Genomic DNA, 11,008 nt, shown 5'->3' with positions numbered 1-11,008 from the left:
TACACGAACACCTATTTTTTCTAACGGATAAGAGCAAAAGAGGGTGATACATTTAACTTGTGGACTATGACTGAAGGATCGATTCTGGGCATGTCCTCGTGGCTTTAGGAAAAGACTTTTTGGTTCTCCCTTAGAAATGTTGTGAGCACCTGACAGATTGGTGGGCTGGCAAGAGTGCCGATCATGGTTGTTCATTCAAACCTAGAGTCATCGAGAGGTACCTCTTCCAACCCCTCCACAGGCTCTGCAACTGTTCGCTGCTCTTTTACACACATGGTTTGTAAATGATCATCCATCTTCAAATGGCAATGTAGCACTCGTGTGCTGCTACTTAGTTTCCTCGTACCTCTCCCACTCCGTACTCGGTTGGGAACTTGATCATCAAGTGGTAAGTTGAAGTTACAACCTTCCATGAATTAAGGGTAGGACGGCCCAGGATGGCATTGTAGGCGGATGAACAATCAACAACCAAGAATGTGACATCCCTATTAATCTGTTGAGAGTAATCACCGACCGTCACAGACAAAGTGACCACACTGAAGGGGTATACTCTTGTTCCTCTAAACCCAACGAGCGGTGTGTTGATTGGAACCAACCATTCTTTTCAATCCATATTTTTTGGAATGTCAGGTAGTAAAAGATATCAGTATAGCTCCCATTGTCTACAAGGACCCGGTGGGTGTTGTAGTCCCCCACCCGTATGCTAACCACGAGCGCATTGTTGTGTGAGTGATGGAGATGCCGAGCATCTTCCTCTGTGAACCCAATTACGGGGTTGCCAATCCATGCCATCTTTGGGACGAATCCTGCCAGCTGGATGTTTTGAACCATTCGAAAGTAGGTTTTGTGTGCCTTCCTAGATAAGTTGGAAGTTGTGGCTACAATCATCCTTATGTCTCCTAGGGACGGCCTAAGACGCTCGTTTTCCCTCCGAGCAGCTTGCTCTTGTGGTGGGTCTGTCCCCTCCTTGTTGACGAATATTTGCAACTTTCCTTGTTTGATAAGAGCTTCTATTTGCTGCTTTAAGTCGTAGCAGTCGGACGTATCACGGTGAAAACGGCAATACTTGTCTCTAGATCTCTTATTGGGATCTCCTTTCAGCTTGCCAGGAAATGTTAAGGCTCCTTTATCCTTAATCTGCATCTAGACTTGGTCGATTGGGGCAGTCAGTGGGGTGAAGCTTGTGAACCTCCCAGTGGAGGGTTTGGAGCGCCTATCCTTCTATCGATCTTCAGTCCTCGTTGTCTTTCGCCCACTGTCCTGCCGTGCCACTTCTTGTCTTTCCCTCTTCTTGGGCTTCTCTTTTCAGGCCAACAATGCGTCTTTCCTGTTCATGCACTTAGTAGCCCTGTAAAGTATATCCGACATGGTTTTTGGTCGTTTTTGTATAACGAAAACAGAAACTTCCCCTTCCGTTACCCATTGGTAAATGCAGCCACTAGTATCTTGTTGGCAACTTCATCAATCGAGAAGGCCTCCTTGTTAAAGTGGGTTATGTAAGATCTCAACGTCTCATCCTCCCATTTTTTGATGTCTATCAGGCATACAGTGGACTTCTTATATCTGTGCCCCCCGAAAAAGTATGAGGCAAACTGTGCACTCAACTCCTTGAAGGTACTAATGGAATTTAGTGTTAACCTGTTGAACCATACCCTTGCGGGACCCTTCAACGTAGTTGGAAAGGCTCGGCACATGATCTCATCCACCATGCCTTGCAGGTGCATCAGGGTTTTAAAAGACTCTAGGTGATCTAAAGGGTCTTTAGACCCGTCGTAGGCCTTGACCTGCGGTATGCAGAACTTCGACGAAAAGGGGAACGAAATGACAAATGCAGTGAAGGGTGAATTCGTATAATGGACCAACTCATCGATGTCGCTCAACACTTGTCCTTTAAGGGCGTTCATCGTGAAGTCCATCTATTCCTTCATCATCTGCATCTCTGCAACCATGTATGGTGGAGCCGTATCTGCGGCGGATGGACGGCTTGTATCTTGTCGCTCTTGTCTACTTGGGACGTTGCTACCTTCAGGCCCTTCTTGGTCCGTTCTCTCAGCACTGGTACCTTCTTGGTCCTCCTCCTGAGTGTTAAGTCCTGTGTTCTTTTGGTGCAGTTGTTCCTCTAGGCCATGGTTGTGCTTGGTGAGGCGTTCCACGGCCGTGGCGAGAGGCTGAGCTTGTCTCTCGAAGGCGGTGGTACGTGGTTCGTTTCCTTGGTTATTGTTGGTGGTAGCCATCAAGTGAGTGAGTACCATATAACCCTTTGTCTGGGAAGTGGTAGTATGGCTTCTACTACGTCGTTCCCACAGATGGCGCCAACTAATGATGCCAAAAATTGTCAGTAAGTTGCACGGTCCTCACATGCCCTAGAAAAAACCTGTGCAACAAAGAAGAAGAAGAAGAAAACCTTTTAGAGAGTACCGGTGTGGTACTGGCCAAATACTTTCCAAAGGTTAAGTTAGAGAACTTTCACAACTCTAGAGTGCTAGTGCTAGGGTCAATTATGCGTACCTTATTTTCTGAGGGTTTTGGGTTTTTATAGTAGTAGTGTAGAACCGACCTTTGTTTCTTGGTGAAGAAGATGTTTCCTTATAGGGAAGATCCTCATAAATACACATATTTTGCGGGATTCTTCCTATATAGAGATTTCGTGGACTAGGGTTAATCGTAGGGCACAAGATATTTTCATTTGGGGTTTCTTGGAGACCACTTAGGCCATGTAGATGCCACATGGCTTTGCTATCTGTCCCCCTTGTGTTTGTTTAGTTGAAATCCGTCCACTATGGAGAGTTCGTCCGTCTTACTTCTTCTTCGTCCGGGACATAATCCGTCATCTTGTCTATATGCTTTGATTGCTCCTTTCCTTAGTACCGTCGCCTACGGCTAGCCTTAGTGAACAGGTCCGTCTATCACAATTTAACCCTCTCCAAACATCTCCCAAAAAAATATTAGATGTGATATCTAGCTTGCATCATCTACAAACATAACATCATTTTGATTTGTAGTGTTTGACTAGATATGAGGTTGTTAAATAAGGCAGTGTATGATATTATGTAAATTAAATGTCAAACGAGGTTGTTAAATAAGGCAGAGTGTATGATCCTATGTAAATTAAATCTGTAGGCTTTAGTCTCAACCAAACAAGAAAACTAAAGAGACTTTATGTCCCTACGTTGTACAAATTGTACAAGATGAATTTTAGCCCAAAAATTATAAGCAATAGCACTGGACAATCAAATAGTGGCAGGCAAAGGAAAAGCATATCTAGTCAAATGCTACAAATCAAAACTAGAATATAAATTAAAATGAAGGTATTTGAGTATCGAGTGCAGTATGAAAGCTACAAAGGCAGTGTATGATCCTATGTAAATGAAAACTAAAATGACAGCACCAAAGGAAAAGCGTATTCATCAGCCATTAATAAAAGCGTACCTCCATTTAGACATGGCAAAATAGGCGGGTTGGATCAAACGGGTTCTGGGTAAAAAACGGGTCATTTTAAACGGGTTAAAAATAGGTTCAGGTCAATCGGGTTGCAGGTCAGGTTGACCCGGGTTTTTCACATGATTTTTTTTTTAATTTAATTTTTTTTTATAAAGGAAACAACATATATTTGCCATTTGGAAAGTTATGCAACAAATTACTTAATGTAATATGCATTACTTTGAATTCACCACTTATATCAAGAATGAATTTAGTTAAACTTATTAATACTTATTCAATAATTTTAATCCTAACATTGCTATCTAAAACAAAATAACATAAATATAAGTAAAACAAATACACAAGTTTTATTTCTACACAATATCAACATTCCAAAATATATTTAAAAAAAATTACAAATGATTTATTGGATAACTCATTTGATAAAGAATAAAAACATATAAGAAATTTACAATCTTGAAAAATTAATTTTATAATCTATTATCACTTGTGGTTAGCACTCTATTTCAATTTGAGAGTTATATTAAATTAAGTTTGATTATTTACTTATTTATACATGATCTCTTTTATGAATATCATATCATTGTTAAGCAACACACACACTTTAAAAAATATCATAATTTATTTTGAAAAGCCGTTTATTTTGGACAAAAATTGTTAAAAAATAGGTTTAAGCATTCATAATTTATGCTAATTTGATACTTTGACTTCATTATTTTCACACTTGTGAATGTTTCTCACACATATATACAATTTTAAATCTATGTTTTTAACTCTACTGTAACCAGATTATTTTAGCATGTACTTTGCTATTTGATATCTAAACATCTTTACTCATTACAAAATGCTCAACTATTCATCTGTCAATTTATTTGCATGCAGTTATGTAAATGTATCAATTGTTTACTTAAAACTCACAACAAACAATTAAACCAATATTGTCTTAATTTTACTATTTTTTTTTTTACCAAAAAAAAAAGTTTTAAAAAAATGGTTTGGGTTTGGGTCAGGTCGTGGGTTGGGTTAAGTTGAGTTGACCTGCAAAAAAACACGAGCTGGGTCACAAGCCAACCCAATTTTGCTTCGGGTAAAAAAAATTGGGTTCGGGTCAAGTATTTTTCGAGTCGGGTCAGAAAATTCTGACTTGTTTTGTCATGTCTACTTCCATCAGCCATTTGAGTCTCTAGGTGCAGTGTAGTAAGAACTATGAATCAAGAACTGTATTCTCTGTTATGATAGAATGAAACGCACAACTTTTTCACCTTAACATCAGCTGTTAAAGAAGAAGGAAGTTTTCCCTATTCTTCTTTTAGGAGAGCTTAAATAAGGAAGTTTTCCTTCTTAATATTTTACTCTTTACACGATTTTCTTTTAATTTTGATTTTAAATAGATAGCATTTAAATGTGTTTATTTTTTACTTTAATTTTTAGGGATAATTACAGTAAACCCACCTGTGGTATGGCCCGTTTTCACTTTGCCTACCCGTGGTTCAATCATTTACACTTTGCCCACCTGAACTTCAATCTGTTACCCATCCATTACCCACCTCTCCCTTTGCCATTAGAAAAACATATTTTTAGGGAAAAACAAACATAACAAAGATAAAAAAGCTAGGGTTTTTTTATTGCTTAAGAACTTCTCTGAGAATAAAGTGGAGGAATAGCACAAATTAACAGTATTGCTATTCTCTCATCGAATGGGTTATTCAAACATGTATTGGTTTGGATCTATACTCTTAGTTGTTTCTTTGCCTAAAAAGCAACCTCCTTTTTTATCAAAACAACACCCATGTACTCAAAACCCACAAGCTAATGACCAACACATGCACAGAGCTCCCAAAGTATTGAAGTGTTCAAGAGCAGATTCAGCTTAGTCTTTATCACAAGCACTATCTTCGATGAGATCTTAACAATAAGAACACACCAAAACCACAACAGCCCACGAGTAAATCCCAGAAAAGAATAACCTCAGAACCCGAAAGCAAAACATACGCAGAAAAATCTTCAAAGAAATTGGGTAAATTCGCTTGTGGGTCGAGCATCATGCACACACCGCCGCCTCTACGTGGCGCCACTCCAAGAGCCATCGGTTCGGGTGAGAGAGAACGCAGTGGAGTAGTTGGAGGACAGGCATAGCGACTGGGCGTACTCAAAGTCGATTTTGGTTTTGGATATGCTTTGGAACTTTGCGTTTATTGGGGTCGGGTTGGTGGTGTTGGGGCTGAGCGTGAAGGAGAGGCCGATTGCACTATTGAGGGTTTGGGTTGTTGGATACATGGTGCAATGTTTGTTTCATATGGGGTGTGTGATCATGGGGTTTGGGAAAGTGGTGCGGATTTGAATTTGAATTCAAGTTCGACTTCTGGGTCTGGGAGTGATGGTGAAGATTATGGGATTGAGAAACCAAGTTGGGGAAGAAACCAAGGAAGTCCAGTTTTGACAACATTGTCCTTGTCCTTGTCCTTGTTGTTTTTGTTGTTATTTGCTTCGATATATCTTTTGTTTAACATGGGGCTTGGTTAAAAATTCATTTTGCATTGAGAAAATTTGTTCTCATGGAAGTTCTTAAGTAATAAAAAAACCCAAACTTTTTTATCTTTGTTATGTTTGTTTTTCCCTAAAAATATGTTTTTCTAACGGCAAAGGGAGAGGTGGGTAACAGATTGAAGTTTAGGTAGGCAAAGTGTAAATGATTGAACCACGGATAGGCAAAGTAAAAATGGGCCATACCACAGGTGAGTTTACTGTAATTATCCCTAGTTTTAATCATAAAATGAGTCAGCAAAATTTTAAACAAATGGAGTTTTTTAGTGGAATGGTAGACTACTAGGCAAAAATGACGCCATCCACCATAAGAACCTTATAATTTCTCCTTGACTAAGGGCCCCTTTCAACTATTTATTCAGTATATTAAACTTGGTTTGAGCTTTATAATTTAGCTCCTTTCCCTTTTCAAAATATGTTTAGTCAAACTTTTATTGAGGTTGCTTAGGAGATTTTCAATAAATAAGCTTGATCATGAATTCATTATGGTTATAGATTTTGAAAGGGTCCACTGTCCAGAGCTCAAATCCAAGCACAACCCAATAACCGAAATTATTACAAAAACCAATGGACTGGAACGATCCTTCTCTTATGGAGTGTTTTTAAATTACCACTTAATTTTTGTGGGATCATTTTGCTTGATTGATGTTTTGATTAAACTGGTTTGCGATTTTAAGGAGGATTCGAGCAAAATAAAATATGGATCTAAGATGTCATCGGATTAAATTGAGTGCATGTGTGTGTTTGAATAGACCTATAAATTGGACTGCCCCTACTTGGAAAAAAAAATTTAAGAACATTGAGAATAACAATCTTTTAGTGTCATAATTTTCCTTTTATTTATTTATAATTTTTGGATAAATTTGTTTAAAGACATGAATTAGTAGGAAAGTGTCCTATAATAGAATTGGAGATATATTTTTATCGAATTACCCTCAAGTTTTTTCATTATTAAACATAGGGTTTAGGGATATTTATGAAGCAAAATAAAATATGGATCTAAGATGTCATCGGATTAAATTGAGTGCATGTGTGTGTTTGAATAGACCTATAAATTGGACTGCCCCTACTTGGAAAAAAAAAATTAAGAACATTGAGAATAACAATCTTTTAGTGTCATAATTTTCCTTTTATTTATTTATAATTTTTGGATAAATTTGTTTAAAGACATGAATTAGTAGGAAAGTGTCCTATAATAGAATTGGAGATATATTTTTATCGAATTACCCTCAAGTTTTTCATTATTAAACGTAGGGTTTAGGGATATTTATGAAGCACATAAAAATCCAGTCCAAAGAAAGGAATCCATTTTATAGATAATATAGATTTAAAGATTTAATTTTATATTAGCCCATTTCATATGCTAAAGTTATATTAAATTTTCTATATTAATAAATGAAATAGTAATGACATTTCTTATCAATTTGATGTGCAATTTTGAAATATAAATAATTTCAACATCAAGCCTACTTTTTTAAGTTTAGAGAAATATTATATCCACAACATTTTCATAATATTAATACAACAAATCCTAAGTTGTGGGTTATTGTTGTTATAAGTTGATAAAAAAAGTAATTTAAGTTGTAAATTCAAATTAAAACTAATAACAACTTACCGGTTATGATTTATTATGAAAATGTTAAGATTTGTAATGTCATTCTTTTATCATTACTAGTAATTGTATTCGATTTTGGTAGAAATGCTATCGTAGTAAATGACATATATTACTTGTGACATTACTTGTCATCGGATTGAATTGAGTGTATGTGTGTTAAAAACATTACTTGGATCTAAAAAAGTATGTTAATGATGTGCAATTTTGAAACATAAAGAATTTCAATGTCAATCTACTTTGTAAGTTTTTTTTTTTTTTTGAGAAGATATATTGTAAGTTCATTGTGAAATTTTTCCTAATTATTTATTTTATTATCAAATATTTATATAATTAGTTATACTTTTAGGTGATTTAACTTTATTTCCGTTTCATTTATAACAATTGTACACTTTTTTTTTTTCTAATTTTGTGGTATTATTATACTAGCCTAATATAATTAAACATTTTTATATACAGTAGTATTATGTATTATTCTTCTAAAAAAAAGTATTTTGTATTATTTAACTTTTATTTTATACTATTTTTTTTTATAGAAAGAAAGAAAGAAATAAATAAATAAGTCAAAATGTATGCATATTTTTTTTTATGCATACATTGATATGGGGATTTGGGATTATATTTCCTCTACAAGCAGTTCGGTGATACAAAACGCACCTGATCTAACGGCTGTGAAGGGGTGGTGTTCGAGCTCTTATGGTTACGGCCAGGCTGCTGTTGCCAAGGTTGATGACGCCGTTAGGAAGAAGGTGATCTAGTCCACGTAAGATGAGGAAGCCCGTTCCATGATCGGTCGGATTGCCACCAACTTTGCTAAAAGTGCTACGGTTCTTGCTTGCGAGTAGGGCCTCAAAATCATCCCAGGTCTATCGCTGCAACTACCTACACTATCACACTCCCCCCTTATTTTTGTTATGCTCCGTTAAAAAAAAAAAAAAAAAAAAAGAGAAGAATTGTTTAGTTTTGATCAATGTATAAATAGTTCTAACTTGTCCATACTTAACTTTTAAAAGTTCAATCATCATAATGATTAATAAATAATAATAATAAAAAAATCCTCGTTCTTGGTACTTCAGTTAGATTTGATAGTATTAGATATAATCAAGAACTTAGCATTAATATAGTGAAGTAAGAACATTATTTTGAATTTATACTGTATAGACTCAAATATGAATGAAAATTGATATATATTAAAAAAATCAATTAAAATAATTCTAGAGATAACAAGATTAAAATTTTTGTTGATGAGAAAAGGAATTGGGAAAGACAGTTACATATTCTTGTTACAGCATGATATAAGGCAATGGTATTGTGCGGTTAAAAGATATTCGATAATCGATATAAAGTGGGATTGTGCGCATGAAAATATTTGATATGCAGTAGGATTCTGCCAATAGTTACAAAATTCAATATTGCACTTGTTGATAAAATTTGATAAAAATTAATTCTAGGTTGGTGCATTTTGCATTTGTTGATGCACGTACATTTATTTTGTATTCATGAAATTTTTCTCATCTATTATGCAAGAACAACAAGCTGCAAGGGAGAACTCTTTACCCATTCCAATAGAAAGGATTGGTCAATCAAATAATAGATAGTAATTAGTGTGTCAAACAACCTATTTTCATAACCATCAATACTCTACATACATTTGGTTATATGCCATAAGGCATTTGCATCTTTATAAACATGTGAAAATCCATTAGGTTATTTGATAATTCGATTGTTGAAAGTGGGGCGGGGGACTTGAACCTTGGTTTTCCTCACAAAGGAGATCAAGAAATGCCACTAAACTACAAGGTTTTTGGGTGAAAATCCATTAGGTTCTTCTTTCTTACCTTTTGCTACTTTTTGGTTTCTTGATTAGTATATATACTTACGTTACCATTCTTCTTGTGGGATTACATGGTGCTTTCGAGAAAGATATGGTCTCTACTTATCATGGATGAATTAATACCCTGTAATCTTTTTTCACAATACGATCAAAGTATCACATAAACATGCACTTCCTCTTATTATTAAGTCACTTATCCCTTTCAACAACCATATAAATCTCCTAAACTTAAAATTCACATTTTAGAATTGTGAGGTTTAACATATGGGATGTCAAGTGGTTTTTGGCTTCATGGCTAGGTTTTTATTTTCACAAAGTGCATAGCAACCATGTTTATTTTTCTAGAATTTTTGGGGTTCCTTCATTAAAAAAACTAGTCGCAGACTCACGCTATGCATGGAAATATATCATTCTATTATTATGAGTTTTTTTTTTTTGGAAAAAATTGGGTGTGTTTAATTGATATTATTCATTTTTTATATATTTTATTTTATTGAGCAGAGCTACAAGTGATCTATATTCTTCAAACTTTTGTTATAGTGTGTTATGTTTTCCTTTTTTTATTTCTACAACTAAATATTTTTAAGAAAAATTTCATGTTTATCAAATCTCATCACAAATTTAAAATTGACATTACTCAAATAATTGATAGAAACATTCAAATATTACAATTGTTCTTTTTGATTGTTAAATGTTATCCTATTGCATTATAAAGAATTAAAAATAGTATATAAGATTTTTTTTTTTTTTTTTTGGTTCTCTTTTATTGTTAAATGTTGTCCTATTCTATTATAAAGAATTAGAAATAGTATATAAGAATATATTATTATTCTATTACATAACATGATTTGGATAATTTGGTGTTTATTATTATATCTTCTTTTTTTTTTCTTCTTCTCATCTTATCTTATTCACCATTTAAATTAGCCACATCCTCTATATCATTAAATTATTTATATTTTCTCTCATTTTTTATTTTTAAAAATTAAACATATAACATTTTACTTACAAGTAAATAAAATTTTCAAATTCTCACTTCCAACATATCTAAGAACTAACTCAAACCAAAACTATATGTGATGAGACACTCACAAAACATACCACCAAAATGCATCGACCCAAAGTATTGAAAGTAGAGTTGCAAGGGGAAAAAAAAATAATATATATATATATATATATATAGAGAGAGAGAGAGAGAGAGAGAGAGAGAGAGAGAGAGAATAATCACATATTCTAGGAGAGAATGTGAGAGAAATAGCAAAATTATATAAAATAAGGTGAGTAGAAGAATATTCAAAAGAAAATGTATAATTGTAAATAACAAATTATCCAAGCTATGCTGCGTAGTAGAATAACATTATATAAAATCAGTGGATAACATTTAAAAATAAAATAAAATAAAAAAGATAACAAATTAACATATAACCAAATGTATCAACCCAAAGTAGAGTTCGACAAAAAAATTCTTCAACCTAAATTAGATGTGCAAAAAAGAATTAAAAATTCACCAAAAGAGAGAGAGAGAGAGAGAGAGAGAGAGAGAGAGAGAGAGAGAGAGAGAGAGAGAGAGAGAGAGA

The sequence above is a fragment of the Quercus suber genome, unplaced genomic scaffold, assembly GCF_002906115.3.
Source record: "Quercus suber isolate HL8 unplaced genomic scaffold, Cork oak 2.0 scaffold_244, whole genome shotgun sequence".
Classification (NCBI taxonomy): domain Eukaryota; kingdom Viridiplantae; phylum Streptophyta; class Magnoliopsida; order Fagales; family Fagaceae; genus Quercus; species Quercus suber.
Note: the sequence above shows the minus strand (reverse complement) of the source record.